The sequence below is a fragment of the Dreissena polymorpha genome, chromosome 4 (assembly GCF_020536995.1).
Source record: "Dreissena polymorpha isolate Duluth1 chromosome 4, UMN_Dpol_1.0, whole genome shotgun sequence".
Classification (NCBI taxonomy): domain Eukaryota; kingdom Metazoa; phylum Mollusca; class Bivalvia; order Myida; family Dreissenidae; genus Dreissena; species Dreissena polymorpha.
Window position 1 is genome coordinate 50113280 of NC_068358.1, and position 16847 is coordinate 50130126.

Here is a 16847-nt window from a genome sequence, read left to right on the forward strand (position 1 = left end):
TGAAATGTTTCGAAACCGCACGTGAACCCAACGATTCCAATCGAAGTTGCTTTATCACAAAATGCAATCGCCTTATTATGATAACACAACCGTATCCGATATTTGGGATTTTAATCAGGCAGTTTTGAGGGATAATAATTGATATGAAAACCTTTTGATATGTGACTTCGTTTAACTGTAACAGCCCAACAACTGTAATTTAGTATCATATTATTACTAATGCGGGTCAGATAATATCAAATGTATCACATGTTCAATAGCAATACATCGATCGTCGTATCGTATGTTTATATTCATGTGTGTTTCGGTTTTGGCGCCTGAAATGATCGACATTATTTTGGTTCAAGGTACCTTTGGCTTGTAACCCTTGTATAAATAACCATTAAATACGCGTTAATATCAAAACGCAAATGTACGGGGGCATGCCCCGAAACGAGGTTTTCGAAACTCGTCCTCATTTGTTTCAAAACAACTGATAACACATTCATCAATACCATTCGCGTAAATGTTGTTATGCCGCTAGTCTATCTGGATGGCAGAGCAATGTTTATACTAGTCTCGATATTTTAGAACTAATTATGAAGAGTTGATCCCAGTTCATTTCTTTTAATCTAGTGTGAACTCCTCTTTTATATTGTATTGCTTTTCTATTCATGGCGGAATCAATTATACCGTTTATAAAGTAACACCAGAAACCACAGTATATGGGAAAGCGTGGGCGGAGTATCACTGTTTGAATAAAACAGATGTGAGTTGTACGTTTACTGGAATAAAAAGTATCTGCATTTTGGGTGTATATGGACAAACATAGGGGAAGTTGGTATTACGTTATCTTATTATTCATGGAGCTCATGTGCACCTCAAGAAACCCGAATCCATGTGAGAAGTGTATAACCATTGGAGCAGTGTTCGGTATTTTACCATGAACCAACAAAGGGTAATTAAATTGGAAAAAATAAAATTGTCCAAGTCCAATTTGAAAGAACGGTGTATTACCAATGATAACAAAGGTATTTGCCTACATGTAGAAAAAATCCTGACAGATTTTCTTAAAAAAAATAGCGAAATGTGACTCCCTGAAGTAGAAGATCGGGCAAAATGGGCCATGTTCAGGTATTAAGGGGAGAAAAACTGCTTTAATTTGCAAGCCCCTACAATAATTAAAGGATTTATACCATCTTACAAATGTCTGACATAACCTCTTAGCAGGGTTTCTCCAGAAAACTCATGCTTGTGGAGAAATTTGCGTTTTTAATGACCATGTTAGGTATATGAGCAGTGACTTTAGAATTCTTTTTGGTGACAAAAAAACCTTATTTCCAGCCATTTTGTTGCAATTTCTTTGCTTTGTAGAGGCATATAGTAAGTGTATGTGGGCACATATGCATACAAATGTACTTATGTATTATTAGTAGTGCCTTTTCAACATTCTCGAGTATTATTTCTTTTTACCAACACTATTTTGGAAAATTTAAAGAAATACTTGACTGCTATGTCTCATAAATTAACTGGTTAGGTACATAGAATGATGTCTTAATTTGTGTATATGGGTCTTGTATGTACAATATTTAATAAGTTGCAGTTCTAACGTAGGTGGTAGTGATGATCGCAATTCTTACTTCATTGATTAACTTTTTAAGAGCCTCAAACACTTGTCTTTACTTTATTACCGAACAATTAAGGACTTTTTTCAACCTGCTGACAACAGCCAACTGCCATAGATAAGAGTTGGGTGATGTAGAGAGGTGGCTGTTGTTTTCAGATGGTTTGAGTAACAGGTGTTTAATTGACTAGTTTCTTATACATTTTATATATCTCAATTGACACAAGTCATGACTTTAGGATACAGATGTCAATAAGTTAAACAGTTGATAGACACCGTGAGCGAGTTTTATAGGAAAATGGGATACACTCAAGTCAAAAATTTATAGATACCCGTTTAAATCCATTTTTTGAAATGTTGAAATGGGGAGAGCTAGAAATATAAAGAAGTGAAACTCCAGCTGCTGGAGCAGTATTGAATTTTCATTATAAACAATTAGTTGGTCCTTTATTTAAGGCAAGTGACCGATTGCCCAAACAGTACAAAACAGCACAATACAGCACAATACAAACCAACATAAACACAAAATATGAATAAAGCTGGGGTCACCGCCTTGGAACGGTCAATGCAAAGCATTGGGGGTTTAAACCGGTTATAGAGCGCTCAACCTCACACTTGGCCAAGCAATATTCATAATACATTTAAGTGTAAATAAAATTTAACGTCATTGCATTGTAACTCAAATTAAACAGCCTTGTACTACATGGACTCGTGCATAGCATATATCTGATAAGATAAGGGGAGGTAAACCAAACTAAGAGGTGGTAGCCATTAGCGAAATTGTTTGGAGATGACTGTTTGTTGTTGACAGTGACTGTATGTGGATGTTTCACGGTTCACTGTACAACAACTCCCCTACAACCTGACTTATGAGTAACTAATAAATGCCGAGTTGCATATATTTCAGAGTCACCTACAGATATAGAGCCGCTGCAAGACCTTTTTGCTGTTGATGTTTGTAGAAAATGATGTTGATGATCCTAAGGGGGCACACAGTGACCCAGATATAATTGAAGGCTCATTTCTAAATATATCAAGAGAGGTGGACGTGCATGAAAAACCTTTAATTGTGACATTTTTTGCTAATCATATGAAGTGAAAAGATCATTGTCAAGGCATCTTAAGGTCCATTCAAGTGCAGATTCATACAAATGTTCTCTTTGCACAATGTTCGTTGAGGATTCAAGCAAACTACTGGAACATAAACGGACGTACGTGACGTACTGGGGCAGGGACGGATGGGACAAACTTATTCCTATATGGGCCCCCAAACAGAGTTTGTGTGTGTGTGTGGGGGGGGGGGTATAATAATGTGGTGGGGGGCAACACTAGCATTGTGATACAATGTAATTTTAGCACAAACTGGCAAACGAGTTAGTAATTAAGATAAAACTATCAGCTTTACATATCTAAAGTGAACATATATATCAGACAAAGGATTCAAGTTTCTGAAATGATGTTGGATGAAATGCAAAGAATATCATAGAATGTATTATAAAGCATTAATTAAAAGTACATGTGTACGCATATGTGCCCACATACACTTACTATATTCCTCTACAAGGCCATAAATTGCAACACAATGGCTGGAAATTAGGTTTTTTGTCACCAAAAAGAATTATAAAGTCACTGCTCATATAAGGTTTCCTGGTCTTCTCCAGATGGTATCCATGTTTTCCCAACATTAATACGCAAATTTCTCCACAAGAAATAGTTTTCTGGAGAAACCCTGCTGAGAGATTATGGCATACATGTGTAAAAATGGTATAAGTCCTTTAATTATTGTAGTGGCTTGCAGTTGAAGCAGTTTTTCTCTCCTAAGTGCCAGAACATAGCCCATTTTCCCCGATCTTCTACTTCAGGGAGCCACATTTCGCTGATTTGTTTTAATTTGTCAGCATTTTTCTACATGTAGGTCAATACCTTTGTTATCAATGTAAATACACAGTTGTTTCAAATTGGACTTAGAATTATTTTTTTTCAATTTACTTACCTTATGTAACTTCATTGTAAAATACCGAACACTGCTCAAATTGTTTTACACTGCTCACAAGGTTTCGGGTTTCCTTGGGTTGATGTGAACTGGCTTGTGATTTGTTGTCCGGCAATGAGGTTTTTAAGAGATTTACCAAATGCGCTTAATATTAAGAGCAAATATACTATGCCGAGATATTTTCCTCGTGACGTCGTCACAAATTATGATGACGTACGGATACCGCAACAGAGGTCGCAATCTTATGAAACGAACGTCATCGAACAATACATACGGACTAGTACGCTAGTCAATTGTTCCATGTGTTTGTATCAGTCGAGTGGTTTGTGTGATGACGTATCTCACTAGAGGCGGAGCCTCGAGTGTGATACGAAAAAGCGCAAGCCACGATACTGATACAAACACTTGTAACAATTGACATGCGTAATATTCATTTTATTATATACAACACAGGTGGAAGTAATATACCCTGGATAGTTTATGGGCCTATGAGCCCAATATATTCAAATGAATATATAAAATCATGTTTAAAGAGAGACAAATCGACAAAGAATCATAAAACAAAAATCCCCAACATCTGATATTGTAATCATAACAAGGTCATTAACTTAAATTTATCATAGACCTGTCTTCGCGGTCAGCAAACATGTCAAAAATAGCTTTAATCCAAAGAATCCCTTGGTCCTCTTATGGGCAATTGAATAACCTTTCAAAAAATACTTACTTCAAAGAAATATCTGCAGCCGTTTACTCACAGTCGGCCGATAACCGTGCGATATTTCGAGCCCGTTTGTCCATCCGAATAAATCTTGGATGTACTTTCAAACAATATTTTTGAGTTTTCTCCCCTTAATCGATAGCTCGCGTCCTATTCCTTTAAAACAACGAGGCATGTCACATAATGCATGCATATGCAACCACTTACCCCTAAAAACTAACTCCAAAAGTTGATATTTTCTTTGCAACAACTGTTATAACCCTACATTTTGAAAAAGAAAGTTGACATCGCTCTTGAACCCGGCTTAGCAGTGAATTACACTGACAGAGCCAGGCACAGAATCATCCAATCAACAACAACAACGCCGCTTTGACGAATGTAAATAGATGAAAAATACTTACTCATTCTGATTGTATTGGAATTAGTGTTTAGGGGTAAGTGGACATGTTCTCTTATTTAAAAGCGAGTTAAACTAAAACATGGCTAGCTTTCTGAGCACAACTTTGTTTGAGCTATTATGTAGTTCGATAAACTTTAACATATTAGGAAGAGCTTAATAATACTTTGGAGTAAATGCATTCCTAACATCAGCATAATAAGGACATTTAAGAACAAAGTGAAATTCTTCATCGATGTCATTTAGGCTACGTATCACAATTTTGCGTTGATCTCTTACAATTTTCTGGTTTCTTCGCGTCTCTATACATAATTAGTAAGACGACAAACCTTATTTAGCTATAATGTTCCGATGCTTTTCATTTTTTAACAAAATCAACATACGACAATCGTTCAAATACGTATTTTAATTCTTGATATATAATCATTGAACTAGATGATGTGACACTAGTCTCTATACTGGTCTCGTAATCTGTTTTTAAATAACGGAATAAAATTGATCAGTGTTTACTAATTGAGGGAATAGCCATCGGAAAATATCCCGTTTGGTTTAAAAAATGTCTACATTTGATAAACAATTGTTTGCCGTATTTTGTGTTCAATTTCAAATCTCTGTAATAGTGCAATGTGTTTGATAATACAATGTCCCTGTTGTACAGTATATAATTTCTAAAAATATTTAACGATTCTAACATGTCTTTCTTTATTCAGGTGTAATCAACCACCCTCGATTTAATGATTTTTTTTACATTAGAATTGTTTAACAAAATTTATGATGGACGCGCCAAATTACATCGATTAAACATCCAGTTGAATATACTTCTATCGTTATTCTGAAATATACTATGTAAATTAACGAGATGAATTGACTTACAATCATGTTTTCGAACCTGTCTCCATTAATGCCACATTAAAGGGGCCTTTTTTATGTTTTGGGAAATTGACAAAATAAAAAATAAATGTTTCAGATTCGCAAATTTTCGTTTTAGTTATGATATTTGTGAGGAAACTGTAATACTGAACATTTACCATGCTCTAAAATATCAATTATATGCATCTTTTGACGATTTAAAAACTTGAAAAATATAAAGCGTTGTAACGCGAAACGATTGAATAATTTGGAGAATTCTGTTGTTGTCGTTATATTATGTGATACTACGAGGATTGCTTATATAGAGTATAAAATACATCATTAATTGTATGAGCAGGGATGACGGAGTGTTCTAAGCGATAGACGTTTACTCCAGGGGTCAGTGGTTCGAGCCCAGTTGAGGGTTACTTATTTTTCTTTCTTTAATTGTATTCTTGTTTGTTTAATTGGAGCTTTATAGATCCAATGTTTACATTATTCAATATAAAGCATCTAATGACAAACTTCAGTACATGCGAAAATCTGTGAAAATGCCCCTAAAAATCGCAAGATAACAAACATATGGATTCCTACATATTTCAAATTATGCGCAATAATACCATGATCTACACTGAGCTAGCATTTTCCCATCAACGTATGATACTGTAAGCAAGTATCGTAAGTTTTATATGGATTCATAAAGGACATACGCTAAATTACATAAATTGTGAATTTTTCACATCAGATAAGATAATGAATAATGGGAATTGATTCGGGAAGTTACAGTCAATCAATACATCAATGTCAATAAAATGAGATCCATATATCGAATAATTTTACATTCAAATACAAAACTGAGTAAAGATGTGTTTGGCTCTTAAATTAAATAGGAACACAACCCATGAAAGAAATCACTGTCTTAAGTATGCTTGCTGATTAACAAATTATCTGTACAAGTGTGTTTACAGTGTGGCCATACCACGTGGTCCGTGACGTCATTTTGGCTAGCACGCCAAGTAGAAAATTGTAAACATTGCCTCCGCTAAGAAACTTCAAGTCCACGTTAGTATCTTATTATTTACTATATTTTGACGAAATGAAACGCAGGCTATCGATAAAGTTGAGCACTTTTCCCTGTTATAAAAATATTTGACACCAGATGAGTAGTATGGTCTATCATTCGAGGCAAATTCCTAGTTTTTACGTTACAATGCACGCAAGCACGACACACACATTTTAAATCTTCCAAAATATCCGTTTTATATTCATTTTGCAGTGTACTAATATATGCGGGCGTGAATAATTACATATAAAATGTGTTTTGTCCGAAAAATATCTTAAAACACCATCATGTTACATTTCTATGTACACCAACAATTTGGCTATCACGACAAGCAGCGAAATTAAAGGCGAGCACTACAAGTCGATATTCGGCTAGAACGACTAGTATAGTATTTACACGTGTAGAATTGAAAACTTCTATGTTGTCAAAAAATATATCTCAATTAATTTAAATCTGTGTTTCCCTTGAATAGTTCGTGTCTATGTACTGTCTTGTGAGATTCTGTGCCCTGTCTTGTGTGCGTTTAGCCATGTATAATGTATATAAAGTAAATGTTAAAGATTTTAAAACGGAACAAATAAACACAATCTACACTTATAAATGCACACTGAATCGAAAGTCAGGCATTATGTTACCATAACTAAGAGGTGGAGTGTAACCGGCACAAGCCAAGGCTGTGAATTTTTGCGCTCCGTAAAAATCTTAGTTTTAAATGCTTTAAAGCTAGGTTTTCAAACAATATATACAAGCTTTTGAAAGCATACAAACAAAGGTTTCGTTTTAGACGAAATTCAGTGTTAAAAGTGAATCAACGTGTACAAATTGTTGTGAAAATGGAAATATCTAGGTCAAGTGCGACTGAAAATGTCAACAAAGATGGCGGCCCGCCATTATTATTTCTTCGTGAACGTGACTTGTTCGGCGAACGAAAGCCACAAAAGGAAGAGTGGTTGAGACACAAGGAACTATACACCGCAATAGCTCAACGCATCGACCAAAGCCACATTACAGGCCTTCAAAGGGTACGTACAATGTGGCGTATCTATGTTGACAATTTGAGTGACAAAGTTGTACTGATGTCCGATGGTGTTCCGCTAAGGGGACGCATCATAAATGTCCTGAATACAAATCCGGACCGACTAGATGGCGAAAACACTACACGGGTATGTGTTAAAAATATACCACTTTCTGTCGATGACGGACTGATCACAAAAACATTAATGTTAAAGGGTATTGATGCCATTTCAAACAGAAGGGACAAACTTCGCATAAATGGTAAATTGACCAACTGTTGCACAGGTGATCGAATTTGCATAGTCAAAACATCGTCCCTCAAGAACCCCTGCCGAATACAATGCAATTCGGTCAGTTTATCGGACGTGTCCTGCATAATGGACAACCTAGTGTCATGTCGATTAAATCGTCAAACTGCTCAAAATGCCTTCAAGATGGGCACAGTTTCAAAACATGCCCATATGACTGGGTTTGCAAAAAGTGTAAATTGCAAGGACATACGCAATCTGACTTCGATATCGACACAGAAACCCTATGTGATATAAACACCACACATTCAACATAGACTGTGAAAACGTGAAACCCGTGAACACCTCTATCATAAAACACGAACCGACTCTGCAATTTCGATCCCCTAGCGCCACGAGATCCACGACCAGTTGCAGTCAGCAGTCGATTATCCGTTTTACAGAAAGCATACCTGCGCCTGCTACTTCGACGCCAAACAAGGGCAGGCAAATGAACGCTACGACACGATCGCCGCCTACACCTGTAGATGAATTACAGAAGAAAACACAGTCTTCTGACAAGAAGAAGACAAAACACGCAAAGAAGAAATAACATTCGCAATGTCCTTCTCATATTGTGTGCATACTCGGAACTGTTTACGGACAATGAACACGAACAATATACTGGACAAAACGTTTTACTTGACAAGCAAGAGAACTATTTTGGTCCTTTTTAAAACAATAATCAATATGCAATACGTAACTATGTATGTGCACTACTACTCAAACAGCATAATCGAAATTATAACCTTGTTAACGGTACGTAAAATAATGACAAATAAATTCAATACGAATTTGAAAAATATTGTAAATACAAGCCCGATTCATATCTATATTTTTACTTTATTATGTCACTATTATACTTTGAGGTGTTACACGATCTGCTGCTAGTTTATCTCGACTTGCTAAACGATCAATACACGCACCGTTACCTATGCACCATCATGTTTATATGCACGTTTTTTTGCATGGCGTTAAATCTCATGGCTTATAAACTAATCAACTACTTAGTGATATACGGCATACTTAGATCTATCCCGGAAAAGCACGAGTTTAGAAAAACCCACTAATCACCCCGGTACAAATAACGCTGGTCCATTAAATCAACCAATGATAGCTTACTTTAAATTATAACGGTTGATACGGTGTGTGATTTTGAAAGGTTTATAAATGGGTCATGTTTATTTGTACCAGCAGATTAGTGGGTTTTTCAAAAAAGTTGCTTTTTCCGGGATACATATCATTTTTTTCAGTTGTATATAGTCTGTTCCACTTTTTGGTTAATTTTCCAACTGTTAATCTAAAGGTATTACATGAAGGTTACACCAGCTTAGTCAGTTAGCATGCCTGGTTTATACTAGGTGTGTGTATAGTATGCATAATTCCTCCTTAGTACTATTGATGTATTTGACGGCTTATAATGTTTTAATTTAGAATATAGTCTTTTTCAGTTATGCATGTGCATAGCATTGTTTGGTGTTACATGTTGTAATTTTTTAAATATTTTTGTAAATGACACCTTTAAATGAATATTTACACATTATTTAAATCAATGTACAAGGACTAAGAGATAAACGAAAACGCGCACGGGCAAAACAATATATTTTACAGCAACGAGCACGTGTTGCTTTTTTACAAGAGACACACTTTACAGAAGATATAAAAGAGCATTTAATAGATGAATTTTCCGAGTGGATTCTGTATCACTCAAACGGAGATAATAATAGCAAAGGTGTGTCTATTATCATTACAAAGTCCCTTCAATACACAGTGATTGATACGTTCATAGACAAAAATGGAAGATATATTTTAATGAATATTGAAACACAAAACAACACTTTATCACTACTTAATATTTATGCACCAAATGACAAAAAGCAACGAAATGTATTTTTTAAAGTAATAACATAAATACTAAATAAACATTCAATCGAAATACGTGATAGAATATCATCTTCAAAACTTAATGTAAAAATAAATAGTAAACTAACGAATCTTAAACGAATAAATAACCTTACGGATATTTGGCGACATTAAAATCCTCGAAAAATCAGTTTACATGGAGAAGAAAAAATCATACTGATAAGAGTCGTATAGATATCTGGCTTCTAGATAGAAATAGCATTCCTCTTGTACATTCATGTGATACAAGACCTGCAATTATTCAATCAACTGATCATATGGCAATATCTATCAAACTTAAAAGTCCATCTAAACGTGGACAAGGTTTTTGGAATTAAATAATTCAATTTTAAGTGAACCTGATTACTGTACTAAAGTAAAGACCATAATCGAACAATGTATGCAGTAACATATAGATAGTAAACAAATTATTTGGGAAGTTTTTAAATACGAAGTTTATTAAATGTCAATAGAGTTCTCAAAGAAAAAATCACGTGAACGCAACAATACGTTACATATACTCGAAACAGAGTTAAATAATTTACTTTCAAAAGATTCTAATACCGCACATGATAAAACTAGAGTCAACGAATTGGAAAATGATATTAAAGAAATTTACACCTTTAAAGCAAATGGGGCTTTTGTGGGATCAAGACTTAAATTTATTGAAAAGGGGGAAAACACTTAAGTTTTTCCTAAGTCAAGAAAAATCTACACAAAGTAGAAAAACTATATCTTCTCTTAATGTTGATGGTTAACACTTTAGCAATAACGAAGATATTTTAAATCAAGAAGCAATTTTCTATTATATAAATCAAATGCATGTACAAAGTTCGATTTAGAGTTTTACTTGAACTCGATTAAACTTGATAAAACAGTCAGAAAAAGATGCTTATTTATGTGAAGTGAATATATCTTTACAAGAACTGTCGAATGCTTTATCGTCAATGAAACATAATAAAAGTCCTGGCCTTGACGGATTAACAGTGGATTTCTATCAAAAGTTTTGGGATATTTTATCACCATTATTGCTGAATTGTTTTACAGAATGCATTCAAAAGGGAGAATTGTCTCATACCCCAAAACAATGTATTTTTTCACTGCTTTTTAAAAAAGGTGATCCTGAGAAATTAGAAAATTTGAGACCCATATAACTTCTTAACACAGATTACAAAATTTTAGCAAGAGTTTTAGCTCTGCGTTTACAAATTGTTTTACCAAAACTCATCAGCCTTGATCAGCAGGGATTTATCAAAGGCAGATTTATTGGTTGCAATATTCGACAAATACAAGATAAAATCGACTATTAAGATCTGCTAAACATAGATGGCGCCCTTTTATTCGTTGATTTTAAGAAGGCCTTTGATACAATAGAATGGAACATGATGTTTAACGTCTTAACTAAATTCGGTTTCAAGAGCAACTTTATAAAGATGGTAAAAACATTATATAATGATATCTGTTCGTCTGTAACGAATAATGGTTGGCAATCATATTTTTTTTAAATAGATAGAGGAATAAGACAAGGCTGTCCTCTTTAAGCTCTTCTTTTTATTTTAATAGCAGAAATATTAGCAACAAAACTCCGTTCCTGTAATCAATATGAAGGTATCACGATAAAATGCAATCAAAATGTTCAAAATATTAAAATCACACAACTTGCAGATGATACTACAATTTTCTTGAAAAACACAGAAGAAATACCAATTGTAATTAATATAATCGAGGAATTTGGGTTAATATCAGGACTAAAATTAAATAAACTAAAAACTGAAGGAATACTACTTGGAAAGTCAAAAAGGGAAAATGAATGTGTAATTCAGGACATAAAACTTAGTCCAATTGTTAAAGCTCTAGGCACCTACTTTGGTACAAATGCTGTTAAATGCAATGAGCTAAATTGGAATGACAAAATCGCATCTTGTCAAAAAGTAATAAATGTCTGGACTAAGCGATACCTGACATTGTATGGAAGGGTAACAGTCATCAAAGCATTATTACTTCCGAAATTTGCATATCTTCTGCAGTCAACATGTGTTTCAAAGAATACCATTAATGTCCTAAACACTATGTGTTTTAAGTTTTTATGGAATAACAAAACCAATATTATTAAAAGATCTATTTTAATAGGTTATAAGCAAGATAGAGGAATTGAAATGCCTGACATATGCATTTTTGCAAAAACACTGAAAATGAAATTGGTGAAAATGCTATGTATCGATGATAATGCAAATTGGAAAGCTATTCCTATTTTTTTCTTGAACCAATTTGGCAAAAAGCTTTTAATATTTAAAATGAACATCGATTCAATTAAGTCGCTACCAAAAGTAAAATGGAAAATACCAGCCTTTTATGAGGAAATTATAAGCAATTTCATTAAAATAAACAATGCCAGTTCACCGACAAAAGCACTAACATACTTTAATATAAGAACTGAAGTAATATGGGGAACCGTTATATCAAACATAATGGCAAATGCCTTATTTTCGAAATCTTGATACATTCTTATATAATTTTCATTAACGATTTACTTTCCAACGCTGGCCTAGCTAAGGAAACGCACATCATTCCTAAACTAGAAAACAAATTTAACTGGATTGCTGAGCTAAATATACTAAAAAAATAAATTCCGACGGATTGGACTGTAACATTGCAATCAACTGAATCGTTTAATTCCGCGGTGAAAACAGATTTCAATTGCACATTTAACAAAAATTTAAATATCTATAAATTAAATAATAAAATACTAAAACAATTGTTAATTGCGAATAAATGCGATAAACCATACGTACATGACCACTAGACTAGAGTTTTTAAAGAAACAGTTATCTGGAAATCGGTATATGATTTTATCAATAATGTTATTATTGTCACGTAGTAACACATTGTGAACACACAGTATACCAGAGTTCATTTATGTTTTTATCGAGATTTATTTCTGTCGAATATTTCTTTTAACACAACGCTTGCTAATGTTCACGAAATACAATTTCACAGCGCGGCGGCCAGCATGGCCGCCACGTCAAGAAAACGTGACAAATCTCTAACCGCAGACTCAATCTTTCTGACTAAACATCTACATTTTGTCTCTAAGTTAATTTGCATATATTTTCTTTTAAGATTTTGATTGGTCCTTAGCTAGTGTGCTTATTATTTATTGGTTGATTCGTCAGAATATTCTAGAAGGAACAATTTATTCATTTATTTACTTGCTTGGCGAATATACTATCATCTAATCAATTATATATTGGTATAGAGTAATCCCGTTATATTTGTCAGTACCATTACTTTTGTGTATCCTTTGCAAATAGGTGACCCTTTCATCTGTGCTATTTGATGACCATGTGTGGGTACTTTTAATCTCGTATCTATATGCTGACCCTAAACTCATTGTTAAGTGTATGTCCTTCGATTATTTTATCTAATTGACTTTCATTTTATTGAACCCCACCCTGAGTGTAAACGTATTTGTGTTCTTACTTGAAATAAATCTTAAATCAGGTCTTAGTTTATGCAAATATCTCCCAAAAATGTATAATTAAATTCTCAAACTTCATCTTAACATTGCATATACATATTGAAATAACTCCTTATTAATTTCCATCATAAGAATAAACTCAAAATAATAAACGATATGTTACAAGCTGTTACATGACACAATCAACATTAAGGTTAGACAACTTAGATATAAACTAATCCACAAAATTATTACAACTAATGAAAACCTGTTTACTTGGAAAATAGTGATTCGCCCCTATGCCTTTACTGTGGGGAATTAGAAACAATTAAACACTTACTATTAGACTGTTCTTATGTACGTCCATTCTTGTCCATTGCTCAAATAATTTTCCAGAAAATAGGATTTTGTTCTTCTCTTGTTTCCCTTCGTAATATAATCGTTGGTTATAAAATATAAAATAGAAAGTAATACATACAATGATGTAAATATCATAATAAGCTATGCTTGTTACTCAATATATAAATATTACATTATCAGCGAGAGGAGATCAAAATTTATCGATATGAAAAATATGCTTATGAAAGATATTCTGACTGTGATTCAATATTACAGGAAAAGAAATATATGTCACAGTATGGAATGAGTGATGTATTGGACGTCATCATTGATGACGTTCATTAGAACGAATGATAAAGGGGGCTAAGTTTCGTTAAGCTGGCGAGAATCACTGCGATTTGAGCGCCTTGAAAACTGGTCGGTAACTTTTGCTGAAATTTGACATGTATACGGACAAGAATCCGATCTACCTGTTGGCGTAGGCGTTATACCTGGGAAAAATCTAGTTTTTGATTAAATCGCGAAAAAGTGGTGGGTTTTTAATGCGCAATCGCTGTAAAATGAGTTCTCGCCGGAAGCCGATTCACCCCAGGAGACAATTCACGCGCCAGGCAATTCAAAATTGATTTTAAATAATACATAATGCGATTTTATTCCAAAATTAATTAATAATTTCATCTTGCGTTTAACATACGTTTTAGAAAATATTAACAAAACAAACAAAAACAAACAACTGTTAAATTTTATTGTTGTAAATATGGTAACCTGATTACATATCCACTAGCGTCTATGCATATTTACACATAAAAAATAGTTCGCAAGTAAGCAACAAACAATCACATTTAAACGCAAATTATTTAACAAAATATATAAATTTAAGCTAGAAATCGAAACTTAATTACAATGTCTGCACTAAAAACACAATACCAATAGTTTTTACAATAACACATTCGACATGTACATGTACTTCCAACAACACGCCAACCGCTATTTTCAAAGTGAATGTGTAGAGTAACATTTCAACAATAAAGACAAAATGGAACTGGAGTTTAACGTAGTGCGCAAATTGGAAGTGATTACAGTAATTTATTTTTCAACTTGTCAATCTCCGTAGTATACGTTTAGTTGTGAGATGTTAACGGTTTCCCAAAAAAAACATGCCTTCGCTACGAAGTCAAAGTGGGTGGGGAACGAGACTGCTTGTGGATTTCGAGTTGCTGGAAGTTTGTAGCGAAGCTGCTTTTGTGCAATATTCAGCGATTTTGCAAGCTGTGTGTTTGAAGTCGGAGATATATATTGCTGACATGAATGATGTTGTGTACGTTCTTGTGACCACCGATCTGCATATGATACCAGTGGGAGAGAATCCCGAATCCCACATAGTCTGCAACAGATGTTTCCTGGTCGAGTGGTTGGTAAGTTTCATCGTTATACATGCATATAACACATTTTACATTATTTGTGCTATTTTTGACACCCATTTTTCATGCTGATGAACCAACGGTCAGTGCCAGTAGTCCTACGGTCATTGACATTGGTCTGTGTGCTTGTTGAAAGTACATGTAGAAAGGGTTGTTTAGCTCCAATAAGCCATGTTGCTATTTTTTGGATAAAATTTATGGCAGTGGGCTTTTTTATCTTTGTGCAGCAACCTCTGCCGCCTGATTTTGTGAAAACATTAGGCGCACACTGTTCATATTGTCGTAAAAGGAGTCGCGCAATGATTAAAGTGAGAAAAATTGGTGGTGACTATTCAACATTGTGAAAAAAATTGTCGCGCATTGTTTAAAATTCCTAAAATATCAGTAGCAAACTTTTAAAAATTGTGAAAACAAGTGTCTCGCAATGTTGAAAATTGTGAAATATGAGTCGTGCAATGTTAAAGATTTTTAAAAATGAGCCTCGCAATCTTGACAATTATGGAAAAATAAGTTGCACACTTTTCAAAATTGTGAACAAATGAGTTGTGACTGTTGAACATTGTGAAAATAATTAATTGAGCATTGTTCAAATTTGTGAAAATATGAGTCTCAGTAACGACATCAGCAACCATATGCCACTCAGCGTAACAACATCAGCATTAGTCGCTAACTGTTGTAAAATGTGAAAAAATAAAATGCACGCATTTTAAAACATTGACCATTTGCATCGCAAATTCCTATAATTTGTGCAAAAACAGCTATCACTATTAATAATTGAGGAGAAAAAAAAGTCTATTTTAAAAAAGTTTTCAGTTTAAACAAATTCGTAATTATTTTTTATTTAAAGTTGTTTACGGCCATTTCATATCACTATCATATTTTTTATAATGATATTGTGTGCCTGTCTAATTTGTATGGAATGAGTGATGTATTGGACGTCATCATTGATGACGTTCATTCGAACGAATGATAAAGGGGGCTAAGTTTCGTTAAGTTGGTGCATATAGTCGCGATTTGGGAGTCTTGAAAACTAGTCGGTAACTTTTGCTGAAATTTGACATGTATATGGACAAGAATGCGATCTACCTGTTGGCGTAGGCGTTATACCTGGGAAAAATCTAGTTTTTGATTAAATCACGAAAAAGTGGTGTGTTTTTATAGCGCAATCGCTATAAAATGAGTTCTCGCCGGAAGCCGATTCACCCCAGGAGATAATTCACGCGCTAGGCAATTCAAATTTGATTTTAAATAATACATATTGCGTTTTATTCCCAAATTAATTAATAATTTCATCTTGCGTTTAACATACGTTTTAGAAAATATTAACAAAACAAACAAAAACCAAAACACCGTTAAATTTTATTGTTGTAAATATGGTAACCTGATTACATATCCACTAGCGTCTATGCATATTTTCACATAAAAAATAGTTCGCAAGTAAGCAACAAACAATCAAATTTAAACGCAATTTATTTAACAAAATATATAAATTTAAGCTAGAAATCGAAACTTAAATACAATTTCTGCACTAAAAACACAATACCAATAGTTTTTTCAATAACACATTCGACATGTACATGTACTTCCAACAACACGCCAACAGCTATTATTTTCAAAGCGAATGTGTAGAGTAACATTTCAAACAATAAAGACAAAATGGAACTGGAGTTTAACGAAGTGCGCAAATCGGAAGTGATTAGAGTAATTTATTTTTCAACTTGTCAATCTCCGTAGTATACGTTTAGTTGTGAGATGTTAACGGTTTCCCCCCCAAAAAAACATGCCTTCGCTGCGAAGTCACAGT